Source organism: Panthera onca, chromosome C1, assembly GCF_046562875.1.
Source record: "Panthera onca isolate mPanOnc1 chromosome C1, mPanOnc1 haplotype 2, whole genome shotgun sequence".
NCBI lineage: Eukaryota > Metazoa > Chordata > Mammalia > Carnivora > Felidae > Panthera > Panthera onca.
Genome location: NC_138346.1, coordinates 200967852 through 200987017, shown reverse-complemented (window position 1 = coordinate 200987017; position 19166 = coordinate 200967852). Strand labels below are relative to the sequence as shown.

Below are 19166 nucleotides of genomic sequence, written 5' to 3'. Positions count from 1 at the left end.
AAGCCCCAACAAAGTATTCTTCACTTGCAAGAGCTTCCTTTTTTTATTTTTCGCCAATGACAAAGTGATCTCCAGTTACTGGTGCCTAAAAACCTGAGATAAGAGGGTAGATACAAAATGCATTCCTCTCCAAATACCCAGGCTTGAGTACCTGTGAGTAAGCCAAACCTGGGCATGTGCTACATATGGGAACACACAGTTGGTTTTTATGGAAGAATGTCTAAATCCCACTTTACTATCTTACTCAAAGATAAAGTGGATGGGACTAAGTGCAACCTTTCTTTCTTGGTTCCTGCAAGTAGCAGTGAGTATTGCACTAGGTTAAGCTCCCTATAGACAGGTCACTGGCACAACCACTGGTGATTAGATACAGAGGTGGGTTTGAAAAAGAGGGAGAAAGGAGATAGTCAGAGCCAAACCACACATCAGGCACTGAGTCTCATTTCATCCTGCCAGCTGTCTAACCATTCATTTTAATCCCTATGATGCCTCACTTCGTATTTCAAGCTTCTCTCTGGGATGGAAAGGCCAAAAAAGAAACTGACTTTACACAACTGAGAAAGGCCAGGGGGAAAAAGGTTGCAGAGCAACAACAAAAAAGGAGATTCAGCAAAATGTTTTGCTGACAGCTCAGGGCAACGTACAAACACACCGTGTGGTCATGGAGCAGGCAGAAGCAGCAGTCCTGGATGTGACTGTTAATATACCAACTTAAGTAAGGAGGGAGACCTAGCAATGACAACCGCATCTGAACACCAGGAAGTGGAATTATGGAGCAAACTGCAATTCCATATCAACTGTTCTATTCTGCCAGCTGTAACAAGAATTCATTCCTGAAAAAGTGTCACACACTCATCTGTCACTAATAGCCAAGCCGCCAGCAACTAAGAGTCAGCAGCAAAGGGCAGCTGTACATCTACTTCCTCTCACAAGGTCTATTCACCACTCAAAATATGGGATTTATAAGGAAAAGTCCTTGAACAGAGGGAAAGTAAGTACCCATTCTTTTTTTTCTACCCTCAGTTTACTAAGCAGTTACCAAAGCCGTCAAAACCTAATAAGCAGTGGTGTAGAGTAGCAAGAGCATGGACAGTAAGAGGCAGAGGTGTGGGTTTCAATTCCCAACTGCCAAATTTTAGCTTTGGGACCTTGGTAAGCAGTATAATCTCTCAGTCTGTTTCCTAATCTGTTAAATTAGTATAATGATTCCTAGTTTGTAAGGTTGTTATGACGAAAAATAAAATAATGCATGTGTAAAATGCTTAACACAGTGCCTGGCACAAAACAATTATAGTAATAGTCCTAGTGATGGGTACCTGGCTGACTCGACGAGTAGAGCATGTGACTCTTGATCTCCAGTCAATGATAACGTTGGACACAGAGCTTACTTTAAAAAAAATAGTGATTTCTGTTGTAGTCATAGCAGTAGTAGTGGAAGTACGAGTTCCACACATATCTAGCATTTAACTACATGCCAGGCACTGTTCTAAATGTTTTTTTTTTTAAGATGTAGTGACTTTAAACTTTTTTTTAAAGTTTATTTTTATTTATTTTGAGAGAGAGATAAAGCACGAGTTGGGGAGAGGCAGAGAGAGGAGAAAGAGAGAGAGACAGAGAGAGAGAGAGAGAGAGACAGAGAGAGAGAGAGAGAGAGAGAGAGAGAGAGAGAGAGAGAATCTGAAACAGGCTCCACATTTTCAGCACAGATGTGGGGCTTGAACTCACAAACCGTGAAATCATGACCTGACCTGAAGTTGAATGCTCAACCAACTGAGCCACCCAGGTACCCCTGTTCTAAATGTTTCATGGGGCACCTGGGTGGCTCAGTCACTTGAGTGTCTGACTTCAGCTCGGGTCATGCTTTCACGGTTCGTGGGTTTGAGCCCCACATTGGACTTTGCACTGAGAGCACAGAGCCTGCTTTGGACACTCTGTCCCCCTCTCTCTTTGCCCCCTACCCCCGCTCATGAGTGTGTGTGTGTGTACACGCATGCATGCTCTCTCTCAAAAATAAACACTAAAAAAAGAAAAACATTAAAAAATGTTTTATATGTGGTTCCCTCAACCATTAAACAATACAATTAATAAGTTTCAGGTTGTATTAATACTTAACTAATTATAGTAGTACCCTTATCAATCAATGAATATCTATCAAGTAGACACTAAAAGACACAAAGAAGTATAAATTCCCTTCCTTGACTACAGGAGCTTATAATTTGAGGAGACAGATAAAACCAGTTTAGTAACAATACAGCAAGTAAATAGAAGTTCAGTTATCAAATGAATGATGCAGTCAATGATAACAACAGAAAGGATGAAACAGTCACTCTGACTTGAAGGGATCAAACAGGCAGGATTTGGATATAAAGTATAAAGAGGGGTACACTTATGATGTACACTAATGTATAGAATTGTTGGATCGTTATATTGTATACCTGGAACTAACATAACACTCTATGTTAACTATACTTGAATTAAATTTAAAAAAATAAAAAAATATCTAAAACATAATAATAATAATAATAAAAGAGGAAGGTTTTCCAAGTGGGGGTAATATAAGCAGAAATCTTGAACTCTACCACTAAGAATTTATGGAAAAGTTACAATTCTAATGGGCTTTTTACCACATTTCATCAAATCTAAGATGCCATTGATTATGAGATGTATCATCATGATTCAAGTTCAAGAGATGTTAAAATGTGGGGAGGGGCACCTGGAAGGCTCACAGGTTAAGCACCCAACTCTTGATTTTGGCTCAGGTCTTGATCTCACAGTTCATAGGATTGAGCCTTGTGTGATGGGTGGAGCCTACTTAGAATTTCTCTTTCTGCCCCTACCCAACTTGTTCTCTAAATAAACAAACATTTAAATAAAAATAAAAATGTGGGGAAAATGTGCATCTTAGAATCAATAAAATATATTTATTTTTTCTATAATATGAAAGGGTAGACAAAATGACCTTTAAAATTTGTCTCCAACCCTAAAAGGCTATGATTCTAGAACTCAGACTTCTACAAGCACATTCAAATTCCACCAAATCATTAACACCATAGAAGAACAAAGATAATAAAAATGAGAGATTGGAACTTTACTCCACTAATTATTTGCAAGGCTACAATATTTATCTCCTAACCAGTATGTTCGTATTTTCCTTTATATACTTGAACATAGAGCTATTTTAATATCCTTGTTTGCTAATGCCATCATCTCTGCCATTTCTGACTGTTTCTACTGAATGATTTTTCTCCTAGTTATGGGCCACATTTTCCTGGTAAATCTGGTGACTTTTTTTAAAATGTATGTTTGTTTGTTTAGTTTGTTTGTTTAGAGAGATGCGTGGGGGGCAGGGAGGGCAGGGAGAGAGAGGGGGAGAGAAAGAAACCCAAGCAGGCCCCACACCAACAGCTCAGAGCCAGAGCCAAACATGGGGCTCGATTCCATAAACTGTGAGATCATGACCTGAGCCAAAATCAAGTCAGAAGCCCAACCAACTGAGCCACCCAGGCACCCCAAACATGGTAACTTCTGATTGGATGTTAGACATTATGCTATTACAATGTTGACTATCTAGCAATTTTCAAAAGTGTTTAAAAAAAAAAAAAAAAGTGGTTTCAAAAGTGTCAGACTTTACTCTGGTAGGTAGTTAAGCTACTTTTGGTTCAGTTGGGTACCTGTAAGGCTTGTTTTTAAAAAGCTTTGTTAGGATGGCTCTAGGGTAGCCTATACTTTATGGGTATTTTAACCCCAGTGCAAAGATGCGGCCCCTCTGCAATCTCTATTGGGTGCTCCCAGTGAGCACCATGGGCTGTCTATTCTGGCTGGTAGGAACTCAAACACCTCCCTGCTCATAGCTTCCTGGTCACTCTTTCCCCATTCTCCCTCAGTGTGATCCCAGTCATGTGTGTGGTCAGCAAAGATTCAATAAGACCCTGAGATTTCTAGAGCAGTTCTTCTTCATAGCTTCCCCCTTTCCAGAACTCAACCACACTGCTTTCAGTTGCTTCAGCTCCCCTTGAACTATAATGTCTCTTCAGTTCAGCAAGACCAGTGTGCTCTGCTTGGAATCCCCCACCCTGCTCCATAGTTAGAAGAGACATCTAGGTGCAGTGTACACACACACACACACACACACACACACACACACACACACAGGAATACTACTTAGCCATCAAAAAGAATGAAATCTTGCCATTTGCAATGACATGGATGGAGCTAGAGTATATTATGCTAAAGGAAGTAAGTCAGAGAAAGATAAATACCATATTATTTCACTTATATATGGAATTTAAGAAACAAAACAGATGAACATATGGGAAGGGGGGGTAAAGAGAGGGAAACAAACCATAAGAGACTCTTTTAAAAAAAAAATTTTTTTTAATGTTTATTTATTTTTGCCAGAGAGAGAGACAGGGCATGAGCGGGGGAGGGGCAGAGAGAGAGAGGGAGACACAGAATCCGAAGCAGGCTCCAGGCTCTGAGCTGTCAGCACAGAGCCTGACGCGGGGCTCGAACTCACAGACTGTGAGATCATGACCTGAGCCGAAGTCGGACACTCAACCGACTGAGCCACCCAGGTGCCCCAAGAGACTCTTAACAATAGAGAACAAATTGAGGGTTAGTGGAGGGGAGGTGGGTGGGGGATGGGCTAGATAGCTGATGGGTAATAAGAAGGGTACTTGTTATGATGAGCACTGGGTGTTGTATGTAAGTGATGGATCACTAAATTCTACTCCTGAAACCAATACTGCATTGTATATTAACTAACTAGAATTTAAATAAAAATTTAAAAAGAAAAGAAAAAAAAGAAGAGACATTTAGACAGAAAGCCAGGTAATCACAGGGCTCACCTCTTTTATTTCCCTTCTCACAGGGATCACAGCCCTGTCCTTCCTGTTTAGGTCAGGGTTGATTTCCACTCTAGTTTTGCAAGGCCCTCCATAATAAAGAGGTATTATAAAGTATTATAATCTTAAAGTCTGATTAATTTCAATTTATCTTCAAGTACATACACAGAGTAATTCTAGGAATAACAAGGAAAAGTAGGTGTCCCGAAATCAAACAAACAAGAAAGCACTGCCAATAGGTATAATATCACTACCATAAGCATATAACATATTTGGATGACATATTTAATTAATTTTTTGAATGATCACAACTGACGACAATGACAGAAAGTTCTTTTCTTACAGCTAATACTCACATAGGTGCCTACCACCTTCAAAAATCAATACAGCTTGGTGAACTCAGAGGGATGTTCAGTCAAGAGATTCAATGATTTCCTGAGCCACTCATTATGTGACTTTGGGCTGGTTAATCTCTCTAAGCCTCATCTGTAAAATGGGAAAAATAAAATCTACCTCATATGATGGTTCTAAGGATAAAATGAGATAACATATGTGAGCCTTCTAGAGGGATGTCTAACACCCAGTAGGTACTCAGTAACTGATAGCTCTGATTACTATTAATTCAAAGGAATGCAGAGTTTGTTTAGACTCACCTCCTGGTGGTAATGAAATAATTTAAGGACAGCAAATCAAATTAAACAGCATTGAGCACACTACACAAAAGGCTCTCCTAATTGATCCTCTTTTCTTCAGTCTCAGTGGAGGCCAAGTAGTAGGTGGGTCTCTTACCTTCTGGGACAGGCTCTTTGGGAGTGTAGAGACAAATACTGAGAAAGAAATAGATGGCCTCTGTTTATATTATGACAATTTTAAATATTAAGATAAAGAGTATCAGTCTTCCAAATCATAGTCAAAAATCAATTCAGTTTTTTCACTTTACAAACTTTGAAAGACAAATAGTCTCAAAGGGACTATTACTTGGATCATGGCATTTCTTTAAAAAAAAAAAAAAAAAAATCCTTTCATCTTGAAGGCCCAAGGCAAATGTCACCACTTCTAAGAAGCCTTCCTTGACTCTTCTAGTCTGAAGTCATCTCTCCCTTTCCAAGAGTGCCGAAGAGGTATGCTGAACCTCTTTGATGGCAGTCATTACATTCTATGTTGTAGTACAGATTTTTGGAGTGTACAATTCTCTGAGTACAGGAACTGAAAAACAAAATACCTTTAAACCTAACAGAAGTAGTACTAACAACAGCAGCTAAGGGTGGGATTCTTAAAACTTCTTTGTATCCTATAGCGTCTGCTCAATAAGTGTTGAATGCCTAAAATATGGCTGGTATTTATTCACGTTTTCTTATATATCTCTACTACTCAAAACACTTCTATGAAGTAAGTTTTAGCATTCTGATTTTACAGATGACAGAACTAAAACTAAGAGCAGTTCTGTAACTTTATCAAAGTCACACAGTCAACTTTTAAACCCAGGTCTATCTATGTCAAAAGTTTATGCTTATTCCATGACTCCACACTGACTCTTCAAAAAAACACACAAACCAAGAAATTATACAAGTAAGCTCCTATTTCTCATTCTCATACACAAGTGCCACGAAGCCCTAGACTAGTTTCTTCTCCCTTGAAAAAAGACTGCATGCTAACACAAGAAAGCCTTCCTGACATATTTACCCTAGAACTGAAACGGTGTTAATGAGGATAACATACTGCTTTCTCCCTCTCTACACCCAATTTTAGCCAGCTGCTCAGGGGCTTCACATCTTTCACTTTAAACAACATAAACACTGGCTCATTTCAAGTGCCAGCCTCACATAACATGCTTAGATGCTACTGCTTTTCAAACAAACTCCTGTTTTCAAACAGCCAGGCATTTGGGGTTCCATCACTTCTGATGAGTTACTTTTATCTGCAGGGTCCCTGAAAATCACTTTAAGTTTCATTCTCTGTGCACTGTTTGGCTCATCAAATCTTGTCATCAGGGGCTTTTTTTTTTTTTTTTTTTAAGCACCTCATCTTTCATCTTCTTTTACAATGAACCAAAACACATTCCCATGGGTAATTCTTAAACTATATATGTATTTTTTAAAATAATACTCTTCTGACTTTTTCCAAAGAGCATGGTTGTTTTCCCTTTTTAGCCCAAGTAAAGATAATTATATCAGAAGTGATATAATTTTCCCCCATTTCTTTCTGCATATGGGGAACACTGAAATGATAAGTCTTTTTTAATTATTAAATGTAAATAGCTCATTAAATATAATCCAATTACTTTAATTGTAAAAAGGAAGTAATTACAATATGCACATGTATTCTTGCCTGGTAGATTTAATATCTTAAATTAATCTTTTCAGCATTAATATTTTAAATTAACCTTTGACATTTGAAAAATGCAAGAAACTGATGTCTCTTTTTAAAAATATATACATATAAAGCTGTACTTTATGGATCTTTGTTGTGATTTCACCTACAAACAATTTTAGTGAGAACAGCCCCACTCCCACAGAGAGGGGTAATTAAATACCACCTGCCCTAACTGAACTGGTATTTCTTGTCTGCCATAAATCATGTTAAAGGGTCTAATGCCTTCTGGGACAAAAAGCCAAGAGATGAATTGTGTCATTCTAATAATCACAAAAGCTTTACTTACAAAGATAATTCCAGGCCAAAATTTGTTAGAAGGATGGCTTTGGTATAGTACCCTAAATTTTCCACTACCTAATTTATATTCTGTGACTACCATTTTAGCTCTCTAAGACCACCCCAAGCATTCTCCTTTCTCTCTGGTCTCTAGCCCTTCAAGTTTGCTGTTACAATAGTTTCCCTCAGCAGCCATCTGGTTCTTTGGTTTCTACTCTTTTTTGGTGACCAAGGGCAAATAAATTGCAAAGCTAAATCTCTATGAACTGCTTTGAAAATGGGCTCTGCCACGGTCTGTGTTCTGAAAAACCTCCATTAAAATGGAGGGAAAAGGCTTACACAGAAGAGGAATTAAGAAGATGATACTTTGTTTTGTTTTTCTATATCTTACCAAAATCTACCAGTGAGTGTTATTTTAAGATATGAATTATGTATATAGAAAAAGTAAAACTTGATTTAGATTAACACAGAACTTTTTCTAAACTTTAAAACTATATGAATATTTATGTTGTAGAGGTAACAACCAGGGCCGTGTATATACAGCACTTTCCCTGCAAAAGAAAAGCTCTCTTTAAAGTACTAACAAGGGGCGCCTGGGTGGCTCAGTCGGTTAAGCGTCCGACTTCGGCTCAGGTCATGATCTCGCGGTCCGTGGGTTCAAGCCCCGTGTCGGGCTCTGTGCTGACAGCTCAGAGCCTGGAGCCTGTTTCAGATTCTGTGTCTCCCTCTCTCTGACCCTCCCCCGTTCATGCTCTGTCTCTCTCTGTCTCAAAAAAAAAAAATAAATAAACGTTAAAATAAATAAATAAATAAATAAATAAATAATAAAGTACTAACAAGCAGGGTGCCTGGTTGGCTCAATTGGTAGAGCATGCAACCCTTGATCTCACAGTTTTAAGTTCAAGCCCCACGGTGGGCATAGGGATTACTTAGAAGTAAAATCTTTAAAAAAAATGTTTTTACTAAAATAAAATCTTAAAAAAAAAGCATAAGAAGCATTATGTGTTTTCTGCAAGTCTCAAGGATTTCACTGAAATAGATTTTCCTGTTCAGACCCTGTATTAATGAACCAAAGATGCAACTCTGCCTCACTAATACCACTTCCCAAAACAAATTAATGAAATGGAGGAGGGTAACTATGACTAACTCCTTCAGTCATTGACTATAGCCAGGTTGGAGCAGTTCCTGACTACATAAGGCTGGCTTCTGCTGTCATCCAGGCTAACTATGGAAAGCTATTTTATGGTTTGAAAGGATAGTCACATGGGTCATTGTGGGTTCCCTCATTCTCAAACACTGTAATGAATTCTGAACAGTTACCAAAGGTTAGCAGAAGGAATGGAGCCTGATATCTGATGATGATCACAGTCTTCCAGGACAGCACCATTATAAGACAACAAGGAATTTCACAGGTAAAAGGTATACCAGCAGCTAAAACTTAGCCCCTTTCAGGATTTAAATGATTCAAGTTTCATCTTGATAACACCGGTATTTTTGTACAAAATATATCTTATTAGGCCAGCACTTAAAAGTTAAAAAGGTGTCTTTAAATGCCTGCTGACCTAAAATTGCCACGTTCAATGCTTTAAAGGGATTGATTTTCTGGAGAAGGACAATAAGATGCCAAATTCTGTTCAATGGAGATCAGAATATTATTTGGTGAACCTATTCTGCACCTGTGGAAGCGAAAGACTAAGACTGACTTACACACCCCAGAAGGAGGATGGTATTTATCTGGGCTCTCCCTATGACCTCTTTGGCAGCAAATGTAAGAAAGTCCTTTTTTGAGGCTAAGGGGCGTGCCCAGGACTTTCAACTACCCATTCAAGCAGGGTTACAATTCCCCTCCTCCATAATTAAGTTCTCTTTCCTACTCTCCATGCATGCATGAATTGCAATGACATTGACATGGGGCCTGACATTAGTCTTTGAAGGTCATTTAAATCCTCCTACTTCCAAGCTGCCTTAAAAGCAATGCGTCATCCATTCCACAATGCCTGAGTGTGGGGTCTGACTAGATGGTACTCAAAGCATAAAAAGCAAGAGGGCTCCAAACTCAAATATCATAAAAAAAAAAAAATCAAAGAAATAAAACACAATAAAACTCAGTTGCTCAAGAGACAATAGTAAGAGAAACACTAAACTTTTAACACCGGATGAATGAAAACACTTCTGATAATTCCTTTTATTTAGGAAAGTAGAAAATGTCATTCACAATATAGTCCCTTTATATGGCTTCAGTCTCATCTACTATCACAACTTCATACATACATACCCATCCCTGAAGTCCCACAGACCCTCCCATGGCTGCCTTGCTTCCATACTTTTGTTCAAATCTGACCACCCACCACACCCTCACCAACTTCTAAGGTCTTCCAAGATTGAGCTCAAGTGAAATGTCTCTTGACATGCCTTGCCCCAGGGGAGCTTGACGCCCCTCTCCACACATTCTTTAAACTCCCGTAAGACCCTGTGCATGCCTATCCCATCACACTGCATTAAAATGACTGATTTTCTTACTTGCTCTCCCACTAGACTGCAAATACTTTAAGGCTAGCGATCAATCATCTCTGATCCTAGTGCCTATCACCATGCTAGGTACAGAGAATATGCTCAATAAATATTAATCAAATGAGGGGCACCCGGGTGGCTCAGCTGGTTAAGCATCCGACTCTTGGTTTCAGCTCAAATCATGATCTCACGGTTTGTGGGACTGAGTCCCACACTGGGCTCTGTGCTGACAGTGTGGATGGAGCCTGCTTAGGTCTCTCTCCCTCTCTCTCTGCCCCTCCCTTGCTCATACTCGCTGTCTCTCAAAATAAACTTAACTAACTTGAATTGAAATAAATTTAAGTAAACAAAAAAACCAAACAAACTTTAATATTAATCAAACGAATGAAGCCACAGTTAGTGGTTCTTGTGCTCTGGCCATTATGAAGGTGAGGATAGGGAGGGTGTGTGGACATTCAGTCTTAATAGTACTGCTTTCTGAGGGACGAGAACTCAATTTGAATAGCCCAAGCTCGACCTTTGTTTTATTTACTTATTTTTTTTTAATTTTTTAATGTTTTTATTTATTTTTGAGACAGAGAGAGACAGAGCATGTGCAGGGGAAGGGCAGAGAGAGGGGGAGACACAGAATCTGAAGCAGGCTCCAGGCTCTGAGCTGTCAGCACAGAGCCCGATGCAGGGCTCGAACTCACAGAGTGTGAGATCATGACCTGAGCTGAAGTCGGACGCTTAACCAACTGAGCCACCCAGGCGCCCCAACCTTTGTTTTAGAATTAAGATTCCTAGTAACTCATCAGATCACAAGACGGGATCTATACATACTCTACAAACCCTAGGAAATGATTAGAGGTCTAATCTGTATATAGCAGAGTGAGACATTAAAAATTAAAAATTAAAAAAAAATTTTTTTAATTACAAAAAAACCACCAAGGCCATCCCAACCAACACAAGCTATCTGCCACCTCCCTTTTATTCATGCACCTCTAAGTTCTTATCTTCTAATGTAAAGAGAGAAATGATTAAGAGTTATCAGCCAAAGGAGACACATTTCTAAAAAGGCTAAGGAAGGTCAGAATAGGGTAAGTCATGAAAATCAGCACATTTTAAAAACTTGAAAGAAATCCAGGCTGTCATTAAAATCTCCAGGCACGTGGCCTAAAACATTAATAAGCCTCTGAACCTTTTCTTTCCCCACCAAATCAGCTTTTTGCCCCCCTCCCCCAGCACCAATACTTTGTCCCCACCAACTGACCCTGCCAACGGCCAACCTGCCTGCCTTTCTTTCTTTCCCTTCCTTCCTGCCATTATAAATACAGATACAGCTAGTGAGAATCTGGCAAACATATGACAGCTTCTAACCATATATGAGATTTGTATAAACTGATATCCACTTTTCCTTTTTCCTTTCTTCTTTCCCTTTTTTCTTTCTCTCCCTCTCTTTCAATGAGCCTTATGTACTGAGCACTTCTTTCCTTCCTTTCTTCCTTCCTTCCTTCCTTCCTCCCTCCCTCCCTCCCTCCCTCCCTCCCTCCTTACTTCAATGAACATTAGGTACTGAGCGCTGTGCCACACACTGGGGATAAATTCAACAATGTCCCTGCCCTCAGGAAGCTCAAAAGCTACTGAAGGGGACAGAATTACTCTTTTCGTAAGTATGACTACACAAGATGTTGTGGAGGCATCCAGCTCAGACTGCGGGCAGACGTAGTTAAGAAAGGGTGTCTTAAAGGACAAAAAAAAAATTAGTTAAGAGAAGTTTCAGATGAAGGAAGCAGTGTGTGCAGAGGCAAACAATGTTCCAAGAGCAGCAAATAGCTTGGTGTGGCTGAAGTACAAGAAGTCATGAGCGATAAGGCTAATAGGTAGACAGAAGCTGAGGCACAGAGATCCTTGTATGCTGCACTATAGCACTTGGAGTGTGCTGAAGGCTACTGGGAACTATTTAAGATTGAGACTAGAGAGTGACATGATGGGATTTGCATTTAGAAAGCTCTCTCTGGCAGCAGTGTGGAGAACGTACTACATGAGAGGGTGAAAGACCGAGGCAGTATTCCAAGTGGAAGCGCTTCTAATTGATGGATAGAATCTACATAATGGGAGAGTTACAACAGATGACAGAAAATACTCTGTACAGAGTTTGAGGCCAGGCTGTCACTGATGAGCTCTCCCTCTTGAACAATTAAATTATTTAGTCTCTCTGGGCCTCAGTTTTTACATTCTGAAAAATGTGTTTGTAAAAGTATTACCGGGGGGGGGGGGGGAACACTGGAATAGATTCAGTATCATCAACCTTACCTTAATGCTTTACAATTTACAGATACAAAAATTTTTAGAAATACGTGTAAGGTAATAAAGAATCGTGAGAGGGCACCTGCCTTGCTCTTTTGGTAGAGCACGTGACTTGATCTCAAGGCCATGAATTCAAGCCCCATGCTGGATGTAGAGATTACATAAACAAACTTAAAAAAAAAAAAAAAGAATTGTGATTTAGCAAACATCAGTGTGCCTGCCTACCACCTAGTTTAAGAATATCACCATTAGGGGCACATGGGTAGCTCAGTGGGTTGAGCGTCTGACTCTTGATTTCGGCTCAGGTCATGATCTCACCATTCCTAAGACCAAGCACCATTTCGAGCTCTGCGAGCTCTGCTCTGACAGCTTGGGATTCTCTCTCTACCCCTCCCCCACAAGTACCTGTGCACACTCTAAAAATAAACTTAAAAAAAATAAAAAGAATATCACCATTAGCTTTAAAGTCCCCTACATGCCTCTCCCCAAACCTATCTCCTTCCCTTTCACTCTGATGACGCTATCCAGAAATGTGTTTACTATTCCCTTATTTTTCTTTACAGTTTTATCATATCTGTATCCCAAACCATTATAGTTTAGTTTCACATGTTTCTGTACTTCACATGAATCTAATGCACATTTTTCTGCAACCTTTCACTCTACTATTTGTTGGGATTCATTCATGTTGCAATGGCTGCAATTTAGTCATTTCTACTGTTACATGGTATTCTATTATATGGCTATACCATGATTTATTTATTCAATCTAAAGTTGATAGACACTGGGATTTTTCCCAGTTTGGAATGCTTATGTTTTTGCTATTGCCAACGAAGTTGTTATGGACATTTTTGTACACGTCTCCTTGTACACGTGTATAAGGTTGTTAAGGGTAGACACCTAGGAGTGGAACTGCTGGGTCATGGAGTATGAAAATCTTCAATCATGAGATAATGCCAAATTGTGTTCCAAAATGGGTTTACACTTCTGTCTGTTGGGTTCTGGTTGCTTCATATATCCTTGCCAACATATTTGGTCAGATTTTAATTTTTGCCAATCTGATGGACATAAAAGAATGTGTCATTGTAGTTTTGATTTGCATTGCCCTGATGACTGCTAATGAAGCTGAACATTCCCAACCCTTTTGATAGGAAGGAGCTACTTTTTATTTTTCCAAAACACCGAAATTATCTTCTCTGAAAGCCTAAAATGGCTGTAGGTCATTCAGAATGCTGCCTCCCAGTAATTAACCAGATAAAGACTGGTGTCTTTCAGCACCAGGGTAAAACTGTATGACCAAATCTCAGCCATACTGACACAGAGGCACACGTGAAATTTTTCATCTGAGAACTGAAGGTGAGTTAGGGATTTTAGAAGGACTGAGACTGAGAAAATCTGAGAGGGAATGATCAGGGCAAATATGTGATACTTAAAACCCTTCAGTATCTGCCATCAATGTACTTCTTCAGTTTCCTTTCTGGCCACACCTTTCTAGTGCACTACACTTCAGCCACTGTTCACCACAGATGCCCTCCTGCACTCTCATGCCTCTGTGATCATTCAAGACATTTCCTGCTTCCTGGAATACCCACTTTTTATCTGTTTTTTTTTTTTTTTTTCCCTATGCTTCTTGAAATTTTATTAATCCTTCCCTGCTCAGTTCAAATGAATTGCTTCCACAAAGCTATTGTGACCCTGTTCCCTAGGAAGAATTAATCAAGCCCTCTGTTTCAATAGCACTCTATTATACCATATATCCCACATTGCACTTGTAACAGGGATAGACTATGAGCTCTTTGAGGGAAAGTTACCATCTTTTAAAACCTGAGGTGCTAATAAGCAGCACTTCTGTCACCCATCAATCCCCCATAAAATACTGGATAAGTATATAGAAAGATGAGCAGAATTTACTGAGAAAATAAGTATCTAAACAATGCAAAGGCCCTTTCTGACTCTTGCTGACTATGAAGAAAAAAATGAGAGAAAAGGCAAGAGAGGAGAAAGGGAGTGAGACCTAATGAAAAATAAATTGTGACAATTAGGTCCCAGGAAATGAAATTGTAAACCATACAGTCACCTTCTTAATGGTGGCTTCCAATAGCACGGAAAAGTGGAATTTATAGATGACTCTAAAACCTTAAGCTGGAAACACTTTTTTTTCAAAATTTATAAAAATTTTTTAAATTTTAATTTTTTAATTTTAATTTTTTAAAATTTATTTATTTTTGAGAGAGGAGAGAGAGGATCCCAACGTAGGGCTCAATCTCACAAACCACGAGATTATGACATGAGCCGAAATCAAGAGTCAGATGCTTAACCAACCAAGCCACTCAGGTGCCTTATTTATTTTTATTTATTTTTTACTTATTTATTTATTATTTTATTTATTTAGAAAGAGCATGGTAGAAGGAGAGGGCGAGAATCTTAAGCAGGCTCCATACCCAGTGAGGAGCCCTATGCAGGGCTCGATTTCACAACCCTGAAATCATGACCTAAGCTGAAATCAAGTGTCAGACACTTTACTGACTGAGCCATCCAGGTGCCCCCAGACTCTTAACTATAGAGAATACACTGAGGATTGCTGGATGGGAGGTGGGCAGGGTGACAGGAAATGGGTTAAACGGGTACTGGGTTAAGGAGGGCACTTGTAGGGATGAGCATTGGGTGTTGTATGTTAAGTGATGAATCACTGAAACTAGTATTATACTGCATGTTAACTAACTGGAATTTAAATAAAAACATGAAAAAAAAAACTTAGGCTGTATTTCAGAATTTCATCTGGGTGTGGTGTTTTCTGAAGATAACTATAATTTCAATTTATTTAATAGTTAAAGGTTTTCAATTTTTTCATGAGTCATCTTGTTATCTTTTCCTAGGAATTTGCCCATTTTATCTAAATTTTGAAATAAACCAAGATAGTATTCACAGTATTCCTTAAATTGAGTGGCAAATATTATTATCATTAGAACAAAATGGCTAGATGAATGGAATAATGGCAGAGATAAAGATCCATGACATAAAGATTTGAGATTCCACAATATTTCAACATTTTCGTGTATCTCTGTATTCCAAGAATAGAGCCTTCTTTTGGACACAAGGTTTGATTTCCTATATCAAATACAAAACTGATAAATCAAGTTAATATTTTAATAAGCTGATTTTGGGGGCACCTGGGTGGCTGTCAGTTAAGTGTCTGACTTCAGTACAGGTCATGATCTCGCAGTCTGTGAGTTCAAGCCCCCATGTCAGGCTCTATGCTGACAGCTCAGAGCCTGGAGCCAGCTTCTGATTCTGTCTCCCTCTCTCTCTGCCCCTCCCCACTCACGGTCTTTCTTTTCTCTCTCTCTCTCTCTCTCTCAAAAATTAATCAATGTCTAAAACAATTAATAAGTTGATTTTGATTAATGCATGGTTGATCAGAATGACACTTGAAGATATCTTTAAAATAAAGGCTCTTTGGAGCACCTGGATGGCTCAGTCAGTGTCCAACTCTTGGTTTCAGCTCAGGTCATGATCTCATGGTTCAGGAGATTGAGCCCTGCATCAGGCTCTGCACTGACAGTGTGCATAAAAAAAAAAGAAAAAGAAAAAGAAAGCCTCTTTTAAATTAAGTAAAAGCTGGTTTCAGAGGCCACTCAATCATTAAATTAGATGCAAAAAAAAAAAACAAACTATCCCTTTAAATATAGCAATTCACTGAATTTAAAGAAAAAACCATCAGAAGAAATTTAACAGCTTTGAACTTATACATCCACATTATTTTTAAAAATAAAAGTGTAATTATTATTAAGACTATTGTTACTATAAAAGCACATTTTGTGATATAAGAAAAAAAGGCACTTTAGTGGCTTAAAAAAATTATGCTAATCATTTGTTTTATCTACTCCTTCCCCAAACCTTATGCCACAGTAGCTAACTGGAAGAAAAACTATCTGATTTAAATTTCAGCATCCTTGCTCTATCTCACCCTCTCCTGTTCTAGTGGAGCTATACTTGGTTAAATACATTCTATATGAAGAAGGAGGAGCCAAAAGATACTGTGATTTTTAAAATCCAGAGCAGGGGCCCCTGGGTGGCTTAATCCATTAAGGGTCTGACTCTTGATTTCATTAAGGGTCGGATTCTTCATTTCGGCTCAGGTCATGATCTCACCATTCATAAGATGAAGCCCCAAGCTAGGCTCTGTGCTGACAGTACAGAGCCTGCTTGGGATTCTCTCTCTCCCTCTCTCTCTCTGCCCCTCTCCCACACATGTGCTCTCTCTCTCTCTAAAAATAAGTAAAATTTTTAAAGTTTTTTTTTTTTAACTTTTTATTCATTTATTTTGAGAGAGACAGAGAAAGCGTGAGTGAGGTAGAGGCAGAAAGAGAGGGAGAGAGAATCCCAAGCAGGCTCTGCGCTGTCAGCACAGAGCCCAATGTGGGGCTCAAACTCACGAAACCGCGAGATTATGATCTGAGTCGAAACCAAGAGTCAGACGCTCAAGTGACTGAGCCACCCAGGCACCCCTAAAAATAAATAAACTGTAAAGTAAATAAATAAAATCCAGACCAGATCATAGTATAATAATTTTGAAATCCTGTTTAGAGATTGACCAAAAAATACTAGTCCTGTTTTAGTGAAGGTCAACGTCTTTAATTAGACAGAGCTCCAGGGCAACGAAATTGAAAATAAGTATGATTAGAAAAATGGGAATGAACACTACCTGGGCAACAGATCAATGAGACAGCATATCTGCCTTTGATTCTACACTGGTATAATCCTCCTTAACTAACATTAACACAGCCTCCAGCACCATACAATAAGGTTTTTCCAAATATCTATGGGAAGTTGACAACAGCAATACTTCTCTGCCAACCTAGCAATACAGATGCATTTTACCAGCTCCTCTCCTTGTAGAAATCATGTTAATAAAGATGTTTGGAGATTTATGGATTAAATGCCAATATTTTAAAAAACTGGACAACTGTTACAGAAATTCTTGTTGGTATTTTTCAGTCTTGGAGGAAATGGGGTTTGACAAAGAATATTTCCCAAGTGGTCTGGAAGGAAGCAGAAGAATTAGCAAAATCAAGAGGAGAAAATATGAAAATGCATCAGGTGAAAGCCCGAGGTTTGTTGGCAGGAGAAAAACGTGTCTGTATTGTGTAAACTAGAATCTATGGCAAACAAAATTCAATTATAATGAAGCAATTATCATGTCTTGTCACATTTGTTAAAATTGGTATCTGCCAAGTAGTATCCTTTTAGGCTGTCCACTCTTCTTGGTTTGCATCAATTGTCCCACAGTAATTATTAATAGTATATTCCCTCATACTTTTAAAAGTGAACTGGTTTATACAATAAGTTATATGATCACCCTATCCTTGGGGAACCAGGAGGCAGGGCTGCTAAAATGGCTCAAGGTTCAGGATCCAATCATAGTCCCAACTAAAATTCAGTACAGATTTATTTCTTTCATCTAGCGCTATGAATGGAACAATACAATAGTACTGTGATTACAAACCCAGTGGACTGGTGGGGCCCCTGGGTGGCTCAGCCGGTTGAGCATCCAACTTAGGCTTAGGTCATGATCTTGCAGTTCATGAGTTCAAGCCCTGTGTTGGGCTCTGTGCTGACAGCTCAGAGCCTGGAGCTTGCTTCAGGTTCTGGGTCTCCCTCTCTCTCTGACCCTCCCCCACTCACACTCCTTCTCTCTCTCAAAAATAAACAAACATTTTTAAAAAATTAAAATAAAACAGAAAAACCCAGTGGACTGGAACCAAATGGCTTGAGTTCAAATCTCAGTCCTCCTACATAAACTCTTCAGTTGTGTGACCTCATGACATTTTTTTGTTTTCCTTTTTATTTTGAAATAATTTCAATCTTGGGAAAAAGTTGCAAGAATAGCACAAAGGACTCACTTACGCACTCCACCTAGGTTCACCAATTATTAACATTTTACCACATTCATTTCCCTCTCTCTCTCTCTTTCTCCCTCCACACCCTCTCCCACACTCACACTCTCTAACTTATGACTAATTTTTAAAATCATTTGACAATAGGTTGCAGACATGGTAGCCCCTATCTCTAAATACTTCAGGGAGTCATCTAATAGCAAACTATCATACAAATATCCCATTAGGAAATTTAACAATTGAGGGGCGCTTGTCTGGCTTGGTTGGTAGAACGTGTGGCTCTTGATCTTGGAGTTGTGAGTTCAAGCCCCACGTATGGTGCAGAGATTACTTAAAGAAGTAAATCTTTATAAAAAAAAAAAAAAAGAAAAAAAAAAAAGGACAGGGGCGCCTTAATAGCTTAGTTGGCTAAATGTCTGACTCTTGATTTCAGCTCAGGTCATGATCTCACAGTTCGTGGGATCAAGTCCCTCAACAGGCTCTGTGCTGACAGCATAGATCCTTTCTCTCTGCCCCTTCCCCGCTCACGCTCTCTAAATAAATAAAACAAAAAAGGAAATTTAACAATGATACATTGTTATTTAACATAAAATCCATATCTAAATTTTATTTTTTAAAATATTTTTTAATGTAATCTCTACACACAAAATGGGACTCGAACTCACAATCCTGAGATCAAGAGTCACACATTCTATCGACTGAGCCAGCTAGGTGCTCCAATACCTAAGTTTTAGAAAATGTTGTCCTAATAATGCTCTTTATAGGAATTTTTTTCCCCTCAACCCAGGATCTCTATCCAGAATCGTGGGCAGGTTTCCTAATCTCTTTGTATATCAGTTTTCCCATATGTAAAATGGTAGATAATATGACCTACCTCATGGGAATATTGGAAGAAATGAAGGAGTAAAAATATACAAAGACTTTAAAACAGTCGCTGGCGTTCAGTACAGGTGTTAGCTGCTTTTAGAGAATGACAGAC

General features: G+C 38.9%; 1 protein-coding gene and 1 long non-coding RNA gene across 3 annotated transcripts in view; one reads left to right on the top strand and one right to left on the bottom strand.

Moving 5' to 3' along the window:
- The window catches only part of WASF2 (WASP family member 2), a 73480-nt gene that overhangs the window by 30170 nt on the left and 24144 nt on the right, over positions 1-19166 (bottom strand). The gene's annotated exons all lie outside the window — the stretch shown is intronic.
- Positions 880-17406, top strand: LOC132673734 (uncharacterized). Its single transcript, XR_009608176.2, has 2 exons — positions 880-991; positions 17289-17406. It is a non-coding gene; the product is annotated as an uncharacterized LOC132673734 (long non-coding RNA).